General features: G+C 38.9%; 1 long non-coding RNA gene across 1 annotated transcript in view; it reads left to right on the plus strand.

Annotated features, from left to right (window-relative positions):
* The window catches only part of LOC107513081, a 100,946-nt gene that overhangs the window by 58,141 nt on the left and 19,718 nt on the right, over positions 1 to 23,087 (plus strand). The window contains exons 4-6 of the long non-coding RNA XR_004953406.1: positions 2,214 to 2,308; positions 3,559 to 3,673; positions 11,749 to 11,883. This is a non-coding gene — a long non-coding RNA (uncharacterized LOC107513081). The remainder of the gene's footprint in view (positions 1 to 2,213; positions 2,309 to 3,558; positions 3,674 to 11,748; positions 11,884 to 23,087) is intronic.

A 23,087-nucleotide genomic window follows, 5' to 3' on the forward strand; every position in this document is an offset into this window, starting at 1 on the left:
TAATTTTTACTCTTTGTAAAGGGTTAGAAGCATACTTGTGCTAGTGAATAACAATCTTGAACTTAGCCAAAAAAAATGCTTGGGTGGTCTTTCGATTACCATTAATATTTTTTTAATGTAAACATCTAAGTTCCTGAATTCTTATGATAAATTTAATTCTGGAGAAGTACCAAAGGGGAAAGAAGTACAGACTGGAGTGAAAATAGGGGTGGGTTACTAGATATTTGTATTGTCAAAATATCTTTTTGCGATATGTCCTCTTTTTCTAGCTAAAGCCAGAATGTTCAATGCTCTGTATAAATAGGAATAACCACCATATGTTATTGCTTATAATATGCCAGGATCTAAGCTAAGAACTGACCCTGCAAAATTTCATTAAACCCTTGCACAGACCCTTTATGATAAACAAACTGTAACTGTCAAACTGAATCTACTTTTGGCTGAGAGACCAATGGGTTTTATTCAGTACCCTGGTAGAATTATTTAGGACTACAGTGAAGCATTGACCGGGACGAAAGGCACGGCACTGATGAGGGTTCAATGTTTAACAGAATCCCAACGAGGGAAGTGGTGTCGAAGGAACGAGACTGATGTAACCCCCCTTGGGCAGATCATCATCTCCTCTAGCCTTACAAATCACGAAAATGTGTTTCAAGTGTTTCTGGTCTGCACGTTTCTATAGTCTGCTGAGTCCTGCAGGATCACTTAACACTGTGCTCTCATCTAGGTGATGGGGAACCCAGAAAGAATGTAATTAGCCTCATTTTCTAACCTAAAACCTTGTGCAGTGGACCTAGAAGCTCCTAATCACCTGCTATGGTTTAAGGTCCCAGGGGTTGTACTTCAGTAGCGAACCCCGAGACGTTCATTTATGTATATCTTGCCAAAATCTCTGAAGAGCATCTATACAGCTTGGCAGTTTTCAGGACAAACCTTTCTCAAGTATAAAATGAACAAGAATTTATAAATTTTTTTTTTCTGTTTCAGGCAGAATCGCTGTCTGCTTCTTCCTTTCCTCCAACAAACACAAAATGAGTGACTTGTGTTCATTTCCATTTCACGATGTTTAATCGTGGTGATCTCTCACAGGACGTTTTCCACTTGCTGTATTTCCTATGTTGGTAGCTTTTCATGTTCTGCATAAGCTCGGTGTCCCTCAGAGCTTCTCCACGCTCATTGCAACTCTGTAGTTTAAGCTTGTGTTAGTTTTCCTGTTGTTATCGCTTACTCAATTTTTTGTTCATTTTTTTCAGTCTTTCCCTTCCCCTTCCCAAAGGCTACCACAGTTGCCTTCAAAACACACCACAAGTTTGATCTGTCTTAAACCTGGTGAAAGGTCGCTACTATTCTCTATAGCCTATGAGATAAAGTATCAACTTTGTGGTATTGGGATTTAAGGCAGAGTTTAATTACTTATCCTTCTTCCTTTCCAGATTCTGAATCAATTGTGGGTTAGACGCACAAGCCAGATGGGGATGAAAATGTAGTGTCTGATTTATTGCTGATCATGCCGCATTGGGGCTTAGGCCAGAAACAGGCTAAACTATGGCTTCTCAAAATCCTTTCTTTGGATTTACTCATACAGTTCAGGAAGAGGTGCTGGAAAACTATAGCCCATTTCCTTTTGGTGCAGGTTTGGGAGTCTAGGGATTGCTTTAGGGATTGAGAAATCAATCATAAGCCCTTCTGCAGGGCTTATAGAGTCTCCGATGTAATACTTCTGGAATGAACACCTCAGAGGGAGGACAGCTTATTCAATTCCTAGCAATCCAGTGGGCTAGCCACTAAGATCATGGCATGGTCCTCGATTTCGACCTGGTTCCTGTCTCTTACCAATTAAGTCTTTACCCGCTTGCCTTTTGTTACCTGCATTTGGAACGGTGGTAGGGGTTCATGCTCGTGCATATCTCTTTAAAATGGGGAAATGGCCGCCTTTTGGAGGTGGGGAGCATACAGACAGAAGTGTTTGATCAAGACCTGGGAAATTAGGTTTCCCCCGCTCTCTAGTTCTTCCAGTATTCTGGTATCGCAGTATCACCTCCTTTCAAAAGAGAAAAAAAATCAGTCTTTGGGTTTTCGTAAGGATTGCTAGAGGAATAAACAATCTCTGTGGTGAGGCCCTTCCTACTGTCAGAGGGCCAGCTTGGGCCAAAGCTTTTAGGACTGTCCTGAAGACTGTGAAACACGGTCGAATTATTTTAACTTTGTCACAGTTGCTTCCGCAGACTCATGGAAGTGACCTGGACTGAGTTCCGGCACACAAATCGGAAAAATCCGCCCAGCTGCTTTGTTCCCGCTTCCCGAGCAGGTAACGAAAGGCCACGCTCATCGCCCAGGGTCCCACCTGTTCTCAGCCAAGCCCCCTCTGTAATGTCTGCCGGTTCCAACACCCTGCTTCCAGCTACCGATCTCTGCATTAGGCGGGATTCTTGTGGGTGCCAGTGAGAGAAACCCAACTCAAACTAGATAATGGACAGAAGTATGAAAGTCCAAGACGGTCTGTATTTTTACAACTGTTTCTAATGCCAGAGAAAAAAAATGACCCTTCTTTTCCTAGAGGTATTATCTCAAATGTGATGGAGAGGATCTGGCTAGCCTGCCTTGGGGCATGTGCTTCTCCCTTGACCACCGGCCGTGCCCAGAGGAATGTGTTGCTCTGAGCAACTAGATCTGGGTCATAGGACATGTGCCTACCTTTGGGGCACATAGGGGTGGGGGTGGGGGAGATACTCCTACCTTAACCATCCTGGAAGGAGGATGGGGTTTCCTGAAGGAAGAGAGCAGAACAGACAAGGAACATATGCCTGTTACATGGATCTTATTGCATCTATGGTAACTCTATTACTGTGTCCTGTTTAGCTTCCACTCAGAGCTACTGCACAGTGGAGAAGGTCACCATTCATCACTCTCACAAAGTCAGAAGGAGATGGCTAAGTCTGAATTTCACTCATTTACAAAGGGAAGAAAAGAGAATCCCCAAGCACTGCAGCCTTGTGGCCATGTGACATATTCTCTAAGCACCGTAGCCAGCTGGGTCAACACCCCTTTAGTCACACGGAGAAAGGATGCTGGCACAGCCACCTGCCCTGCTGAGCCTGGCGTCTTCCCTGCCGAAGCTGAGGCTCAGTGCAGCTATTGCCTGGGAGTCTGCAGAGACCAGCCCCGGCCAAGCCACCTGCTCTGGCTTTTCAGGGCCCCACACGCTGCCGAATTTTCCTAGCCACAGGGGCTTCTGAATAGTAGGATGGAGCATTCTTCGTGCCTCAGTGATGTGCCCAGTTCAGGGTGCTGCACACCAAACTGGCCTGTATTCCAGATTTTTAAAATAATATTTCTTTTAAAAATACTTCTTATTTTGAATTAATTGTAGTTTTACAGAGCAGTTGCAAAGACAATACAGTTTCCATATGTGCTTTACCTAGCTTCTCCGTTTATTAACATCTTACAACTATGATGAATTTATCGGAACTAGGAAATTGTATTACAATTAAATAAATACAGACTCTATTAAAATTCCAGCAGTTTTCTCACTGACCTCATTTTTTTTTTTCTTCTTAGGGTATCGCATTGCCAAGTTTTAACCAAGTTTTTTTTTGTCAAGAGGCCGGTGGGATGGATTAATTGCTCTAATGGCCTCCATTTGTCATCTCCGCATGACCATACTTCTCACAAGGTAAAAGTTTAGCACCTCCTCTAAGGAGATGGAGTCTACATCCCCATCCTTGAATCTGGGCTGGCCTTGTGACTTCCTTTGGCCAATAAAATCAGCAGCAGATAGGGAGATATGCTCATTCTGAGCCTGGGCCCCCGGAGACCATGGGTGCTGTGCTCTCTGTCTTGGATGCCGGCCTCCTTTGTAGGAACAATGCTGGACTAGCCTGCTGGATTGAGGGACTACATGCATCAGACAGGAGATATCCCAACTGAGTACTGAGGCCATTTAGTCAGCCAGGCCCCAGATGACTGCAGAGCCATGAGTAAGTCCAGCCAAGACCAGCTTAGCCTGTCCCAGAGCAGCAGGGCGACCCAGATGGCCTGTAAACTTGTGAGCAAAATACACGTTTACTATTGTAAGCCTCTGAGCATTTGCGGTTGTATATATGTAACAATATTGTGTCGATAGATAACTGAAACAGCTGGGTCAGGATGGATTCTGATACAGGCCATCTGGTGGCTCAAGTTTTGCTGTCACCAACAAGTTGAATTAAATTTGTTGAATTTTTCAAATTGTAGGTCTTCTGGGGACTGATCCTATACTTTTGTAACCAGGTTTATTTGGTGAGCTCTTATAGGAGCCACCTCTCTTGATCTGAGTGGGTTTGAATTGAAAACTCATATGTGGAAATATATTTCTCCTGTAACACTGGGTAGTTCTAGGTGCTTTTCTAACCCAGGGTGTCATTCATTGGCTTATGTATACTGACTGAAGTTTGAGGTCACCATAATATGTCCCCAGGTTTTTTTTTTTTTTCATCTAATTCTAAGGATAAGAAATCTATGTGTATTTGTGCTAGGGTTTTGCTGCTTTGGGTATTTCCCAAATAAGCTGTCTGTGTTGGCAGGGTTTTCTGCTGACTGCAGTGGGTACAAGTCTGGAATTTAAATTTGATGTTTTCAGCCATTGTAGATTAAAAAAAAAAAAATTATTATTTTTTTTCCTCTCCCAGGGTAGCCAACGTCGTTTTATTCCTGTGAGGTCAAAACCAGTTTAAAAAGAACATTATATTATTTAGTATAATGTCCATTAAATAGCTTTACTTTCTCAGTCTGGAGTGAAATTCTGATTCCCCTAGAGAAGGCTCTGGTCCTCTCTCTTCGAAGGGCTCAAGCTTTGCCTCTGCCCTTTCTGCTCCCTTGGATTCCTCTTTCTTCCTACTGGGAGAGTGACAGCTTTCTCTGAATACAAAGATGCAGGTTGCACGTCCAAGCTTCTTGTCATTCTCCCTCATGTCTCACCCCTAACTCCCGTGTGGAGGGGGTTTCAGTATCTCGTGGACGGGAAGCGAGAGGAGCCTCAGCACGTTCCTGAGCTCTGACCAGCAGCCGCCGAGGGGATGTGTCAGGTGAGGAAGGGGATGTAGAGGTCTGACTCCTGTTGCAGGCTTTCGGACACTCCTGTCTGCAGGGGCCTTGCCCAACCTTTTCAGGCAGTTGTGCCCCCAGCGCCTGAGACTTTGTGGGTTTCGTGGAATAAAGCGGCTGGCTTGCTTCGTGTCAGCTTTCGCTCCCTTCCCCCACCAACTGGGGCATTTGTTGTTCATCTTTCTTGGTTCTTTATCACTTTTCCAGCTTCCAAAAATGTCTCGATACCTCTTTTTCATTACCGTATCCTCTTACATTGTCTTGGTCCTTGTGGGTTTATATCTTGATTTCATTTCTCCAGTCTTATTCTAGTGAGGTTTTGCAAGAGAGCAACATCCATGTTCCATCTGGCATGTTTAGCCTGAAGTCTTCAGACTCTTTAGATATATATGAACATATATAAATTTGTTCCACTATAGCTCAATAACTGTTTTCTCCAGGAATCTTGTTTTGCTTTTTAAAAAATTGCATAAATTATCTTAATAAAAGAAGAGATTGGAACTAGGGAGTTCAGGTTTTTAAAGTGAAATTATTTTTTACCTGTAGGGATTTCAGTAACTCTTATAAGAATAGCAATAAAACCTAAACCTCACTGGGCACACCTAGCAAGGAAGCATTTGGTTACATGTGGCTTTTGTTCGAGAGAATGGATTCTGTTTTCTTTTCACCATTAGTGCGCTCATCAACACAAAACTCATATTCATCCTTGTTATAGTAATCACTCATTTTACCTGGGAGTCATCACACAACGCGGCTTTGGTGCCACAGCTTCTCCGTGAACCTGGTGATGGCTATAATAGTGACAGTATACGGCAAATTGTGTTCCATAGCATATCAAGGATGTGACATTATAGTCAAATCCTATGTAAGCTTCCACACATGCAAATGTTATTTTTTAAAAATATAAACTGGATCATAATACACCCACTGTTTTGCAAATTGTTCATTTCTCTTTATATACAGTCAGTCCCTACCATGTCAGTATGTGAAGAACTAACATTCTTTTTTTTTTTTTTTTTTTTTTGTGAAAGAACTCAGGTAGTTTCTAATTTAAAGCAATATTGTAATAAACAAGCTTTGATAAACTTTTTGCTCATTTGTTCATGTATTTCTGTAAAATATTTTTTTCCAGAAGTAGAATTCTGAGTCAAAGGGCCAGCCCCTGTTGCGTTTTCATAGCTAAGGACAGATTGCCTTACAAAAAATTATCAATTTATACATTTTAAGCAATTATCAGAAAGCCCAAAACCGTATTTATTTTATCCTTGTAATTTTTGCTTATCTGATAAGCGAATGGTATTTTCTTAGCACACGGCCTTGATTATCACCATGACAGTGTGGCTCCTTGGGCTACTTCCCTTCTCCACGCACAAACAGATACTTTTCTCCCATTTCTGATAAATGGTAAAAGAGTGAAGTTGCCTTAAGGTTTCGACAGGTCCAGATGCTTGTTCATTAAAGAGTGGTTGTCCTTGCGAATATAAAGGACCTGAATAGCTCATCGTCTCCACCTCTCGGTTTGTTGCCTGGGTAACACTTTAGAAATATACCAGGTCAGGGTTCAGATGCTTTCTCCCCGGTGCCTCTCTCCCTGGTGCTCTCTGAGAAGAGTTTGAAATCTCAGTAATCATTGTCATTAGCTGGAGGGAGAATAATTTCTTTTAACTGCCTTTTCTGGTGCTTTAGTCCAATCTTTGGAGCTTCTTTCTGTATCTGTTGCTCGTGGCCTTCACTAGGGGAATATTCTGATTCTTCCTTCTTGGGCTTTTGAAAGGTTTTAACTCTCCACTCCTTTCCTCCCTCATGGGATTTCCCTCTTTACCTGAAGCACTGTGAGAAGTTTCCTAAGAAAGAAACAGTAAAATAATGCCTGACTTACACCTGAGAAAGAGAGAAACAAACTGGCTAAAGATGTTAGTGTCCTTGCGTTAGAGGAAGTAAATGGCACACCTACTATGCATCACTTCAGGTTCTCTAGACTTCACCCCTTACTTGAGTCATGTGGGCTTCAACCAGTTTTGGGAAGTGAAAATTGACTGTACCTTATCTTGAACCTTTTTCTTCCTGTACTGGGGCTTTCTCCGAGGCTGTGGTGTGGGATGCCATAGGACCCATTCGGCACTAATGCACATAGCTCCTGGACTTATTGGGGGAGTTAATGCCTGGGGACAACCTTGATCGTAGAGGATGGTGCTGTCAGATAAATTTGTTTCCCTTTCCTCCTCTAGGTGGACAGTTTTGAGATGGGTTTCATAAGACTACTTAGAAGGTTCTGCAGGAATGATTCGCCCATAGTAGTGGCCAGTGCTTCTGTGGTAGGCTGAGTAATGCCACCTCAACGATGTCCCTGGTATCTTTAAATATGAGATCTTATATGGTAAAAGGGACTCCTCAGATGTGATAAAGCCAAGAATTTTGAGATGGATAGGTTATCCTGGGTGTTTTCAGTGGGCCAGGTATAATCACAAAGGCCTTTGTAAGAAGGAGGGAGCAGCTTTAGAGACAGCAGAAGGTGTGATGGCATGACCAAGAGGCTGGAGTGATGTAAGAAAGGTGTCATAAGCCAAGAAATACTGGAAGCCTCTAGAATCTGAAAAATAAAAAACAGGTGAACGAATTCTATTTTCAGAGGCTTCAAAATAAACAGCCCTGTCTATACCTTGATTTTAGCTCATAAGATTCATTTCAGTCTTCTGACCTCAGGACTATAAGGTAATACATTTGTGTGTGTGTGTGTTTTTTTTAAGATACAGAAGTAATAGGAAACTGATACAATATCCACATTTCATTCTCTCATTCCTCAATCCCACTCCTAAATTAAGTGGATCACATTCCTGAATTAAGTGATCTCACAGAAGACTTTGTGTCAGAGTCTGCTTTGTGTGGACGGTTGTGTGTGTGCGGGAACCCTGGCTAGGACGGGAAGTAACTGGACTGCTACTGGCAGTTTCCATGGTGTGTTTTCCCTGAGCACCAGCAGTTGGCTGATCTTCGATTCCATCCAAGATGGCATTGACAGGGAGAGGGAGCCTCAACTAAAAAATGCTCAAGTGTCCCTAATGACCAGAGAAGGAGGGAGAAACTGCAAGTTATTAGCCAAAGTACATCCCCATGTCAGGGACTTGAAGCTGAGGTCCCCAGTAATGGGGAGGACAATGCGTGTAGGGGGTCTATCATCAGGGTCTAACTAGAAAAACAGAAACAACTATGAATCTTTACAGTGTAGGAAATTTATTCTAAGAAGTTGTTTACAGAGGTGACCAAGGATGGAGAGGTAGAGGATGGAGAGGTAATCCCGAGAGTGGTAAGACAGGAAGTCACTACACCCTGCAGTTGGAGGACAAAGTGAGAGGTGTCGTAACTAGAGCCCATGTGGAGCCCAAGGCCTGGACCACTGGGAAGAAGCTGGAATCAGGGTAGGACTCTTCAGTAAGAGATGTGATTCTGAAGAAGCGCAGCCACCGCTAGAGAGGCTCCTGGAGGTAAAGTGAAATGGGGAGAAGTACCTTAGCTTCTCCCTTCTCTCCCACTTTCCATTCTCCATTCAACGCCAAATCCAAAGAAGCCAGCTCAGCTGAAATACGGAGCCGGCGAAGTGTGAGAGGTGCACCGGAGAGCAAACAGACACAGGACTGGCACAGAGCATGCTGCCACACACCCTAGGAAGAAACACCTTTGGGAGAAAGAATCCATTTTAAACACTTGCCAATTTTTGGTGGAAACCAGTTCCATACTGGTGTCAACTGAGCAATATCTCCCCATCTTTAGCTACTCTCCCTTTCTGTACTGTAAACCCAGATGTGTCGGAAGCTATAGCCAGTAAGTAGGACATGTTCCTGGAGATGCCAGTGGAATAAAGAAAGAAGAATCTGCCTTCTCCTTCCTTTTTCACTACTGGCTTTCCATCCACCATGGGCTCAAGCTATGGGAGGCAGAAGCTTTAACTCCAAATGAAATCTGGATTTTTAATTATTACATTGGAGCACGCATTAATTACTAAAATAAGTCTGTTTTAGGCAGCTCTGACATGACTGGATGACATTATTTAAGAAACACCAGATAACCTGCGATGTCTACCCTTGAGTTCATCTAAGGTAATGAGAATAAATAAGCCTTCCCTCTCTATGCTGGATGGTTATGCAAAGAAGGCTGTGAGAGAAGAACACAATTTAGCTCAACCTTTCTAATCCCGTCTGTGCATGGGAAGCTTTGTGACTGGTCCCTCTGAAGTTCTTCTCACTTGATTAAAGATGTCAAGAAAGAATTCACACTCTTTCCTTTATACTCACTAGTGGGTTAGGGGCCAATGGTCATATAACTTTTTGTTTGTGTTTATTTGTTTTTTTTCATTACTTCCACTACTGTGGGAAGTAGAAGGTGGGAATAGTTGGCATCTATTAATTTTGGGCTTCAGCCACAACTCAGACTGAAAAAATGTTTTGAACTTTTATTAATATCCGTGCTTGGAATGATCATGTTATTTTTTTCTGCATTAGAAGAAATAAAAGGTACATATAAGATGTGTTTAGTTATGAAGATGTAAAGGAAGCTTTACCGCTGCACACTCACCTTCTGTGGTTGTTGAAATTCATATCCCTTACACATGGACACTTGTCTGGAATTCTGAAGAATCTCTGTATAAAGGCACATCTGCTCTGAAAAATAATATAATCCCAGATGAGAATTGGAACAAGTCAGCTCGAAATCGAAGTTGTGACCTTGTGAGAAAAATGATGTGCAGCAAAGAAGCAAATTCTCAGAACTCCCTGCTGATTTTGAAACAGAGACTGTCGTAAGCCCGTGATTGAAAGTGTATCACGTAGAGGGATGGGTATGGAAAGACACCAACTGCAGACACTGAGGTGCTGAATGTACTGAACTCTTCTTGGAGAGGGGATGGGATGCTGTACGATCTTACATGAGAAGTGTGAAGGTGTATTAGGAAGATCTTTGCTTTGAAGGAAGAGATAATACTCCATAACTAGGAAAGGAAGTGATTGCAAAGCTAGGAATTGGGGTATTAAAGCAGGTGTGAGAGATCTGTGGGAGGGCGTTGGGTGGGGACAAGAGAGGGTCCAGAAAGTGGAGCCAAAAACTACTTTTCAAACTATGTGGCCATGTCTCAGAGACTCAGTGACCCTGGGGAGGACGATGGAATGACAGGAGATTGGGTTGGTGAGTCCCCCAGTACTTCTCTTTGTCTTTAGGCAAGAACAGCTCCTCACACTTATTGATCAAGGATTAACCAAAGCTTGTCCACGGTCCAGGGAAGCTGTGCCTACATATGAGGTGAAGCGGTCTGGGTTGAGTAGAGGAAGTGAGGTCAGTGATGCTGGGAGAAAGTAGACTGCTCGAAGAAAACAAGTGCAGGTTCTCTACTGGAAAAATATAAGCACTTCACTAGGATTTGGGTCCAGTCTATATGCTCTTGGGTTGTCTAGTACTCTGAAGAAACAGAGTCCAAATGTTAACTTTGTTTTGAATTATGGGAAGGGCACGTTAGGTGGGGTACACTAAGGTGCTAGTGCACATCATTTATAGGAATGCAAAGCTTTATTAGGAGAGAAATGAAGCAGGTTGATGTACAAACACCTGCAATTAACTGAGTAGAAAATGGATAAAGAGCCTCCCCAGACTAGCTTAGGGTGGTCAGCTTTCGTGAGTGGTGCAAGAAGAGTATGCATGGATTTTGATACTTGAGGAGGTTGCTGGGCCATGCAATGAAAGGAACAGGCATAGAAGGATACGTGAAGAAGAGCAGAGGAGCCTTGAGAATCTGTCGACTCCTGCCATGTAAACACTATTGAAGGCATAGTAGCCCAGTCAATACCCTCCCATCCCCATCCATGTGACCTGTGCCTGCAACTTGTGCAGAAGAGCCACAACTGTCCTTCGAGTGGATATCTGGTGAGGACTTCTATCAAGAGTGACACAATGGGCAAAAGTGATGCCTGCTGAATTCTGTCTGAACTCAGTATGGATTTACCTTGTAATGATCCAGAACACTCTCAAGTTCCAATGTCACTCTCAAACCCATCTACGGAATATAAACAAGACAGAAATTCAGGTCTTTGACACCCAGGGTTATGTGGGACATGGGAGAGAAAACCCTGATGCTTTTACTTGGTGTGGCTGAAGAGAACTCGAGATTCTTTCCCAGAGCTGGGACAGGTGGAAACCTGGCCATGCGTACCATTTCTGTGACACATGAACAACAAACAAAGCGTTTTCTGAGGCTGTCTCCCTACTCTATAACTCACATTGCTATTTTAATAAAACCCAATTAATATTCTGCTTCAGCTTTGAATTCTAATGTGGAACTATTATACGAGTGTCACCAAGACTTTTATCATGTGCAATTTTCTTTGACACTACAGTACACATTATGTCCATAATCTCAGTATCAGCAAATGTCATCTAGACTTTTATAGGTATTGCTAAAACCACATGCTTTCCACTTCCAGGCTTGATGTATGATTGGTAATTATCTCTAAAAAAATCAGATATACCGCTTCTTGACAGAGCTTCTCCTAATTTGAATGACTCAGAAATGCAGGCAGAAAAAAAAAATTGAAGGTTATTTTGTAATTATTATCAACGTATGACTATTCAATCTAATCCTGCATTGTATGTATATTTATTTTGCTGTTTTAAATGTGCTTTCAGATACAAATCTAGAAATACATTTGGCTCAACCCTGGAAATTTTACTCTGAAGACATTAGAGCAGATAGCTCTGAGGTTGCAGAATTGAAGTCCGGGAGAGAAAAGGTCTGCCCCCATCATAAGCTGATGCAGAAGGGTAAGTGGGATCTCTTCTGAGTGGTTTCAACAAGGACTCACCCCCTCAGTACGTATTTGAGTATCTTATTTTTTCACTACGCCCGTAGTGGAAACACTAGGAAAATGCAGCACTTGGAAAATTCTCTATATCTGCTTCTTTTTGTTGTTAAAGGAGATAAAGCAATTAAGCTGCTGTTAGAGATGACTGGCTTTCTAATTTCAATTTGTCAAAATTAAACTCTTGGAGATAAACAAACACACACAAATGCAAACCTGCCAAAATCTTTTTTTAACTAATTAAAAAATTAGTTAATCATTTTAAATATTATTTTTTAACTATAAGTCTCCCAAGAGTGAATGTGAATTTGCAAATTAGTTCTTAAAGAGGATTTTTAAGAAAAATTTCAGTGAGGTCTGAAACCACAAGAGATAGTTGGGATAGTTAACCCCTAAATTCATCTAGTCTTATAAGCATTTGAAAAAATATAATTTCCTTTTGGGAATTTCCACATAAGACACTACTATTTACATGTTATACCTTGCTTTTACTTTTAGACATAGTGTGGTAGATTTGGTGAAGTATGAAGGAACTAAATGTTTTTAAATTTTGCATAGAAGTTCTTTTTTGGGAAGCAGAGGAAGGGAGTTTTTACTTTTAAGAATATTTTCAGATTTATTTCCAATGTCGCTGCAAGATTATAGAGAGAAATGAACGTGACTGGAAATCAGAAATCCATTAATTTAGTGATAGACTACCCTCCACGCAGAGGCCAAAACCTCTCTCTATGTGTTGGGGCACATTGGTTGCTAGCAACAGAGATGGACTCTTTCTGATTTAAGCATATAAGTACTTTCTAGGAAGGATTCTGGATAGTTTACAGAGCCTAAGGAATTATTGAATAACGAAGCCTCTGGAAGGGCAGGAACTGGAGCAGCTCCAGGGAGCTGTCAGGAATTCACTGACAGTGTGTTCTCTAGACAGTGACCTTAAAAAACTCAGCCCGAATGCTTCCCTCTGTTTTTACACTGTTCAAGATAGACGGAGCCTCCCAGGAAAGAAAGTCCAATTGGTTTGACCTGGGTCACATGTCCCCTTTTCAGCACCCTTGAGATAACCCCATGGAACTAGGAAAACAGGAAGGGGTTTTGTCCTTCAAAGGAGGTCGTTGCCGGGAGAAAGGGGAAGGGAGGCGGGGCCAGCCTCGCCTGTACCGTGGCACAGCCGAGCCATCGGGTGAAGTTTTATTTTCTGCTGCCCCTTGAGCCTTATTCTCTGACACGAAGTCATCATGAATGCCCGTAGAAAAACATGTAGATTCAAAATCTGCTGCTTCTGATATACCATTTATGTTCTTCTGATATTTTTGTATGGATTCGCAGTGGAAACCTCTGCTAGGGAAGGCACTGGGTTGAATGAAAGGCGTAGATTAGGAAACTCGGTGGCCAAAGTATGCTGACAACAGTGACGTGTCTTCTTTCTCAGACACTCATCCCTCATTGTTAGAAGAATTAAAAAAAAAAATCTACTTCCTCCTTGTTTTACACCCATATTATAATAATAACATGCACTATAATTCATGCAGATTATCCGTCAATTTTAATAAGAGTAACTGGAAACCAGTGCAATCAACATTCTATATATACTTACCTCAGCACAGAGAATTACCATGTATTTAAATGTAATGACACAAACTGCTCCTATCTGATTAAAGTAACATAATGAGATGGTTTCTATATCGGACATGTATTTAATTAAAAGACTGTGTAGATTATGGGTATGTAAGAAATGATTTAGATAACACAATGATAAACATTGACTTTACAAACAACTTTATTTTTATATATTTCCATCCTTTCTCCATTCTATCCAGCATTCTAAGGTTCCTATCTTCTGTGGAAAAATCTTGAACAACATTTTATTTGATTTAGAAAAAAGTCCCCGCAATTGGACTGACTTATAGGCAAAGGCGGATTTACTTTGAAGAAAGTGAAGCTTTCGTTGTAGTAATGTACACAGAATCCTTACAAGACCCTGTAGCTAACTTTGTATTTTTGAGGATTTTTTCTCATTAAAATACAATGCCTCAAATTGTATTACTTTAGGCCCAAGAAAAACCTGGATCTGCCTTATAGATTTTGGGTATGTCACCCGTCTAATGTCAACTGTTCTCTCAGCCACACCCTGATTCTGTTTCAGGCTGCATTCATTTAGATTTGGAATATTGTACGTTCAATGGTTTTGTCAAGAAGTCCAATAAACACCAAAGATTTTCTTCTGTGTATACATATATATTTTGTAGCTATGGGGAGGATGCCTGAAGTGGAGTGGGGAGATTGAGTAGGAGTGAAAGTCCTGCATTCTGTAACGTGGATCATTTAAAAAATGCCTCATGCTAGACACATATGTTCATTTCTTTCTTGGCCTTGCTACTACCAAGCCTAGCTGCTGCTTCTTTCTCTATTTTCTTTGCTTCCGCCTTTCTGGATCCTCTTTTTTCTTTTGAATTTTCCCAGAGGTCTTCCAGCTCCCTTGCCCTCTGCTTTGCAGAGCCGCCTGGCTCTCTCCCTGCTGCCCCGACTTGCTTGCTCAGTTGTCACAGGGCATAGGAACATACGGCCTCATTTAACTGGCCTCTGATCCTTAGCAAACACTGTAGTAAAAATCTTTTACTTGAATTTGCCCTCTGGTGTCTCAAATATCACTGAAATGACTTTTCCAAGAATTTTGTTTTCCAAAAATGTACAGTGCTTGCACCAGGAGGAATTTTGACAACTGGAATATTCTCTATCTCCATCTTTTTTGCATATATTTTCACATTTCAACTGTATTTAATTGAAACACACTAAAGATCACATAATTTGCTGCCAGGTTATTATCTTGTCTAATTTCCTAGCCCAGTAGTAGTAGAACATAGTACAGGCTCAATAAACAAATGATGAAGGTTTACTGAATGAAATTACCATTTTTTATAAGAAGCAACATATTAACAGCCACATTTTTAAATTGTCTTGATACAGAAACTACAGGAAGCTCACATACTGACTGGGCCTTTTATCCATACGGTTCACAGAAACTTTATAGATTGGAAGAACAAAAAAAGGAATAGAAAACCAAACCAAACAAATCTATAACTCAAGTGATTAATAATATGAGCATTTTGAACTCTTACTATTAACATATGTATGCCTTCATAACCATTTATAAGCAATGCTTTACAGACTTTGAAATTTTTACAAAAAAGATAGTATATAAAAATATCTTTTAGGGAGTTTTCTTTACTGCACATAAGAAAATACAGAGAGAATATGCAAAATGGTAAAGAATAGACTTTATGATAAAGATAAGGGCTAACAGGGCTTTTTGTTCATCTTGAATGTTCTGAATCCTATGAAAGATTCTCATACAGGGAAAAATGATTTTCAAAATAGCAACTGAAGAAACAGAGTATTTTTAGGCCTCTGAAATGGCTTTCTACTTTGTAAGGAGTCTGGTTTGTAATAAATTGTAACTTATATTTCATTTTAATTAGTGCCAATTCTGTTCTCAAAAAGAAGTGTTTTTTTGATTCTACTTACTTATCCCCTTGGTATCATCAGTCATTGTCATCTCATTGTCTCGTTGTTGTCTTATCCTTAGAATCGACTGGGGCTAATTTTTGATTCAGGTTAGTAACAATGCACTAGTCATGGGTAAAGCTTCTGGCTGATGTGCCATGGGATTCTAACAGACATTTCTTAGATCAGGTTTCGTTACATTGCCACTTAATTGGGGACGAAGAGAATGAAAGCCAAGGTGTTATCATGCTGCTGGAAGATTTCAATGGGTCTGTTGAAGGGATGTATAAATGGACCAACTCAGTATATTAGTGCTGATCTTACTATCGACCGTTTTCTTAAATAAGCTTACAAGATTGTGATTAAATCCACTCTCAGAGCCCAATATGCTATTTCTGAGAGAGAATATTAACACTAGAATTTTCCATGATAAGTCATGACTTCAGAACTTTTTTTGTTCAGTGTATTTTATAAGGCATGAGATTTAATAGAATAAAATAGAGATTAAAGAAAAACACATTTTTCTTTCTTTTAAAGGTTCTTGTGACTCTATTTATTGCAACTCCATCTCTCATTCCTTCTCAAGTTTAGTCATCATACTTTTTCTTAGCATAGACATAACTGAAAATCTGAACCTAAAATATTTTTAGGGACAGATTGACAGGAACTGGATTTAGTATTAGGAAACATTGTTAGTTTGGGATAATATGTTCTTTCAAAAAGTACACATAGCCTGGGACTTCTGTAAGAATTTATTTTATAAACTCAAAAGTAAATAGAACAAACAAGAAATTTTCTTTTACCTTTATTTTTTTCATTGTTATTTTAGTTGTTTTTTTTTTTTTCTTTTCTAAAGAAACGACAGTACACATTATTTATTGCTTAACCTAGTGATGTAACCATAGTGGTATCATTGATTTCCAATTTTCAGGCAAACTGTTCTTGCTGTTGGAAGCCCAAGTCAATTCATTTACTATTGTGTATACTAAGGGAGGGAGATGAGTCCACCATTGATCCAGCGGTGCACCGACTGGTAAATATTTAATGTTTATTCCCATCACTGAAATTGTTTCAAGCTTGAGTATTGACAGTCATGTACATATACAGATTGGTGTGGCCTGCAGCACACAGTCTCCAGCAGACTATAGTTCATTTCAGCTTTGTAACTTGACTTCCATGCTGTGTATAGTTTTGCAGGGTTATTTTCCACATGGCTGTCCTACAGTCCAGATTTGAAATTTAGTTAATCTTGATGTCTTTTGGTGGGAGGATTTTGTAATGACACCTGATCTCTACCTCTCATCAACTGAACATTATCAAAATGTTAACATCCCTGAGTGTACTTGAGAATTATTGACCTTTATAATTACCATAACACCTGCATCTTATTGTGTTATTTCTTACTGGGGATCCTTTGCTGCACCAAGAGAAAGATTCTGCTTTCAAATCTTTACTACGGCAACAAATACTTTGCTTTATGCCATTATAGTTATTTACAATTAAGTGCTTAAACCTCAGTTTTTACTTTGAGATCCCCGGAGGTCTGCACAGCCTCAGTTTTTGAAACTGTTTTCACCCTGCCAGTCATCATACACCTGCTGTTTCCTCTAGGGGACCATTAATACCCAGTAGTGGACACAGTTCTTCTGGACACCCATGTCCTGTTGTGCTGGTTCAGATCAGTTTAAATTTTGACCTAAAGATCAAGGGTTTTTTGCTCCTTGTATTAGTTCCTGCCTTTTACCCTTGTATTTGATACTTGGCTTCTGTCTCTTGGGTGTCAAATCTCAATTTTTCTTCCTTCTTTTTTTTTTTTTTTTGGTGACTGTCCCCTCAGCCAGAGTATTCACAGTTTCTACCTGTCCCATTCAAGTCTAGGAAATCTGATCCTAATACCAACCAAATACTTGATCATCAACCCTGTTAGATCAGCAGCCCCTTCAAGAGGAAAAACATCATATATTTTTGACCATGTCTATGTCTTTTATAAGAAAACAGGTATAAGACTCCTGCTTTCTGGTTAGGGCCCCCAGGTGTTCTGTGCCATTATAGCAGTGTTTATACTTCCATTTCAAAAATTGTGAATTAATATTAACTACAGTTTATTCATTGAAAATTACACATTACACTGACTTTTCTACAAAATTAGTTCTATTATTTCTCTCATCTTTTATGGAAGTTTGTGAGAGTCCAAGAGAAGTAAGGTCTCTAAACAAACTTTTGGCTAGTCATACCCATGAAATGAACAGAAAATTAGAGAACACTGTAATAGTCTACCTAGTATATGTTTAATCATCAATGCATTTTTAAAGAAAAGTATCTTTTTGCTTGGTTCTAATAAGGGATCGCTAAAATATTCTAGAAGATAATGTTTTAAATGTTAAATGTTGAATTAAAAAATTGGCCCTGGAAGCAACCTGGCTCTGTGTGACCTTGGACCAGTCGCTTATTTTGGACCTTCACATCCTCATCTATAAATGATAATGTTCTGAGTATAAAATGAGATAATTTTTAAAGTGTTTATCATGGAGTCTTTTTTCTAATAAGAACTAAATAAATATTATACTGATATGTATATATCCATATACATATACTGATATGTATATCAGTATGTATCAGTATATGTATATGTATATCAGTTAGAGTGCTTCCATCTAAGTAATAAAAATCCTGACTCAAACTTGGTTAAACACAAAGGAAATTTACTTTCTCATATAATAGGAAGACCAGTGGTAGGGTGCTGGCTACGGCCCTTGAGAGGTGTTTGAGTGCATAGCTCAATGCTATTATAGAGATTCATAGTTTTTCCATCTATTATCTACAGTTCTTAGTGTTGGCTTCATCATAGATAGTAATAGGGCCATAGTAGTTTTGAGGACACACACACGAAAAAATCCAGTAGAACAGGGAGGCTATTCTAGCTTGCAGCTCTCTTAAGCAGGGATACTTTTCCAAGAAGCTCCTAAGAAGACATCATCATCCTTTTTTTTTTTTTTTTTTTTTTTTTGGTCCAGGCGGAGTCACAAGCTTGTTACTGAACCAAACACTAACAATGGAAGTGAAATCCCTCTTAGACTAAGTAAACCTCCTGCATCTGAAGACGAGGTGCCTTTTTTAAGATTTTGAAAACAACCACGATGACATAGAACTTCAGAGTCTGTAGTTAAGAGTAATAAAGAGTTGTTTGTTCTTTTGGGAAAGGTGTCACATTGACATCAGTGAGGGAAAAGCATCAAGGAACAGGTCTTCTTTGCTAATTCTTAGGAAGATATCCTAATTTTTGTAAAATAAAGAAGTTCAACAGAATTTTGGCACTTGTCACATTTAAAATAGGATAGTTAGTAAAATATTGATTTTTTATTCTTAATTTTTAAGTTAAAAATTTCCAGTTTCATTCGCCTAAGCATTTCACATTCTTTTAATCTGATCCTTATTGTACCCATGTAGGAAGGCAGAGCAAATACAAATGTCTTTATTTCACCATTGTAACTAGGGATAGAAAGGTAAAGTGATTGCACTTAACATCATCCTTCTGTCTCTGACCCCAGGCCTTTTCATTATATCATGTGCTGTGTGTCTATTGTCCTCGACGTTCTGTCTCCTCAATTAGAGGACATGCTTTTTAAGGTAAGGTATATATTGTCTAGTATTCCAGGATTCAGGAAATGTTTGTTCATTTTAAATAATCTGCTGAACTAAGGCAAGATAAAAAAAACTTGAGTTTGAATCTTTCCTTGACAGTGATACGCCTCTGGACAAAGCAATTAATCTCTGCCTGGGTCAGTCTTAGAGGACATTTATTTATATGCAAGGAAACCCATTCTACAAAATTTTTAAAAAGGCAGTTTGGTGCTTAATTTTCTCTTCCTGACATTTTTTGTGGCTGCTTCATAGAATTTCTCATGAATTGACTGGATTTTAAAGACATAAAGCCATTAACAAACCTGAAGATTATAAAGTAACTGAAGGACAGATGTAAACAAAGCCAAAATCCAATCTACCCAAAACAAACAAAAAGGGAAAACAGAAACTATTCTACAGAAGCAAACAGAATTATCAGCTTCCAACTAGGGCTTTTCCAGGAGAGAAAAACATAATCAATTGGAAATGGGTCAACCTAAGATATGTAGTTCAAGATAAGTTAACAACAACACCATCAACAAAATCTACCAAAATTAAGTGATTTAAGACATCTAGGACCAATTGTTTTCTGTCATAAAAATTCTATTAAATCGTATTATTTCTAAATGAATTAAGTCGTACAGTGCTAAATTTTCCTCTGGCCTCCTTTTACAACTGATGTGCCATCAGTGCCATTGGAAACACTTGTTTGGGTCCTTCTCCATCCACAGGCTTGGTTAGGAGAATTCTTCCATGAGTGGTGCAGGGTGATGAGCCAAAGACTAGAATCTAGAGCCATATGGATAAAGATGCGGCATCGTACCAACATTTACCTACTTGTAGTCATTTGAAAGTAAGCCATTGGTTTTTTTTTTTTTTCTATTTGCACCTTGAACTCTCTCTCTCATTCTAAAATTGTTCTGGTTTTATCAGTGCTTTGATTGAAACCAAAGTCAACAAAGTCATCTGCATAGACAGTAGCTACAAAGGTTTTTATAAGTAATAAGATTCTTTATTTTGTGGGGTGTGGTCTGTGTACATTCACAGAGAGGATAAAACTGACATAAAAATATTTATTAGCATTCAACCAGTAATATGTGATTAAAATATAAAAATAAAATATTTTTTACCTATTAATTAAAATAGATAATTATCTAAATGTAGTATAATGTATTTTTTATGAATGTTATTTGTATATAAAAAAACAAAGTTTGTAATTTTTTTTTGTGAATGAGAAAGTAGTTTGGAGGCTAAGAAAAGTGTACTATTCTCCTTGTAGCACTTATACCTCTAGTTTTGAAGAAAAGAAACAGAACAAAACAAAGCATTTTTAAACCAAAAAACTGGGCTATTTCTATCATGGTGAATGTTGCATTATTCAAAAGATGCATATTGAGTTCATAGTTTCTCTAGTCCTTTTATTTTTTCTCCTTTCTAAAACCTGCCTTTATTTTAGTCACTTCACCAGAGAAAATATAAAGATTTAAAAAATGAACTAACTATAATGGCTAAATGAAATTATATTGTCTGAAATACATTTTAGTCATCCAGTCTGGCCTGTCTCCTTATTTGTTAAGGCAACTTCCAACCCTGAGCATCACTAAATTTTAATAATGTTCTGAATTGCTTGTACTAGCCTTTTATCTGTTTTGGTCTAGTAAGACATGGAAGACCCATTTTAATTGACAGTGATTCTATCCCAATTAACTGCAAACAACCTTGACAAGTTACTTTTTGGCCAGCACATTTTCATAAAATATATCTTCACTCTAGGAGAAATTAAATTCGGAATCATATTTATGGTAAAGGGAAAAGGTATTTGGAAGTGTCGAAATAATTGCTGATTCCTTTTGGGACACGTAATAGCTATAGTTTCAGCAATACCTTTTATTATTAATCTTATTCCTAAATTATTAAAATATTTCTTAGGAAAATGGATTAATTCATTAAATCTAAAACGTTTTATTGATTTTAAGTGGTAGGTACATCTGTAAGCACTTGGGAGTCATTCAATTATGTTGATCCTTGGTAAATATTGCCCTGAACTGTGAAAAGTGGGTGGTGTTGCTGGGGAGGCAGTGGATTCTTCTCATAGGAAGAAGGGTGCGAAGGAATGCTGGTTGCTTATGATAGTTTCAATGTGTCCATGTTGCAATCAGGGGAATGGCAGGGGAGTGGGCTGCATGACTTCGGAGATTTCTTCTAGACCAAAGGCTCAACAACCTTTTCCCATAATTAACTGTAATTGACCTGATCGTTCAGTAGCATCAGCATTTTCAATCTCCAGATCCAGATCCATATAGGCCGCACTCCTAGTTATGTTATGTAACCCAGATATGAAATAAAGCTTCCAATGTTCCTAATGCCTAAATACTGTCTTCTAAGACCCTTGCTAAAATCATGGTTTTGAGAGTCTAAGGCTTGCTTCATGATTTTTGTTAACTTTAGTTAACTTTCTTTGATCATCTGTCACTCACATGGTCTTGCATGTTTGTGCCTTTTATCTCACATTAACCACAGAGTTCAAAATTATTTTCCTGCTTTATTCAAAGTAATTCTCAAACCCATTTCCCACCAAACTTGTATACCTAAACTCATAAAAGTAGTCAGCAGAACAAAGGAGGCCTCTCCTCCTTAGGTACCAGTTGGGGAGCATAGCATAAAATATAAATAAACACAGGCATAGAAAGGGTAGGAGAGAATGGAAGGTCACTGGACTATCAATGTTTCTCTCTTCATATTTTTTAAATCAAAATTTATTTGTGATAACAGCTGGTCAAATGCTTTTCTAGTCCAATTCCGAGAGGATTACCTCCTACGGTAACTAGTCACTTTGGCAAGACAGTGACTTATTAAACATATATCATATTTGAGTACATTAGCTCTCCTTTCCCAAACATCAGTTGCAAAAGAATTCTTTCCTCTTTCTTTTTATAGCCTATCTCCTTTTAAGATTATCATGACATAGCAACCCACTGGAACCATATGGATACAGCCTGCTTATGTATTAGCAGAGTCATCTCAGGGAGTAATCTCTGTAACTTCTCCACTTATGTAGAATATAGTTCGGGAAAGGGGGTCAAAGTAAATTCCCAACACGGCTTTGACCAGCTGATGTTGGTAAGCCCTGCTATTTCACTTCATCTCTGTTAGAGGTAAAGTGGAAGCTTTAGCCAAAAGGTAGCATATCAAGTTAGAAATTATAAAGATAGGTGTCCAGAATAAAGATGTTTCCACTGCAATTTTCTCCCCTACACTTATGATCAAATCCTCATTAAGCTGATGGGACCACCTGGTACTGCTACATTGAATGATAAATTCTGTAGAGAATGCATCCAGCTGGGAAAATTTAAGAAAATTCAAATGAATGCTTTTAGAAGGTTTTAATAAAAATAGATTTTAATACTCAATTGAAGAACTGTTCAGGATTTGGGTTTAATTAGATGCTGGTCTAAATTAGAAGAAATAATAGTTGAATATTTTTTTATAACTTGAGAAATGCTATCGAATGTCTTCTGATTGTTTTCCTAGCCACAGCTGAGTGTAGCAATTTTTTTCTGAATGTATTTGAGAGATTGCAAAACTGTGCTTACAATAGGACTTAAACAATTATAGGTTTGAATTCAGTTAGTAGGACTGTGAAGCAATTATATAGTTAAATCTATAGAGTGAAGCTCTGGTGTTTGTTTAGCTGTATGCTTCAGCAATGTGGTAAATCAACTATAAATGTATTTTCCTTTATATTAAGCTTGCATTTACCCACATGATACACTCCCTTTTTTGTTGGAAGGTCTCTGTTTTAATTTTGAAAAATTTAATGCAAGGATTAACTTTATTATTTCTTTTCTCCTTTTTCTTGCCTAAGAGCTGCAACATTTTCACAAAGTTTTAAATCTTACAGCATTCGATAGAATATAAATGGAATTCCAAACAAGCAAGTACATAATCTATCACCCCTTTCTGGGGCTGCCAGATAAAAAAGGAAATTTATTCTTTACTTTCAGGCTTTTTACATGTACATATTATTTTCACTTAGGCATTTAAAAT

This window comes from Rousettus aegyptiacus, unplaced genomic scaffold (assembly GCF_014176215.1).
Source record: "Rousettus aegyptiacus isolate mRouAeg1 unplaced genomic scaffold, mRouAeg1.p scaffold_m13_p_11, whole genome shotgun sequence".
NCBI lineage: Eukaryota > Metazoa > Chordata > Mammalia > Chiroptera > Pteropodidae > Rousettus > Rousettus aegyptiacus.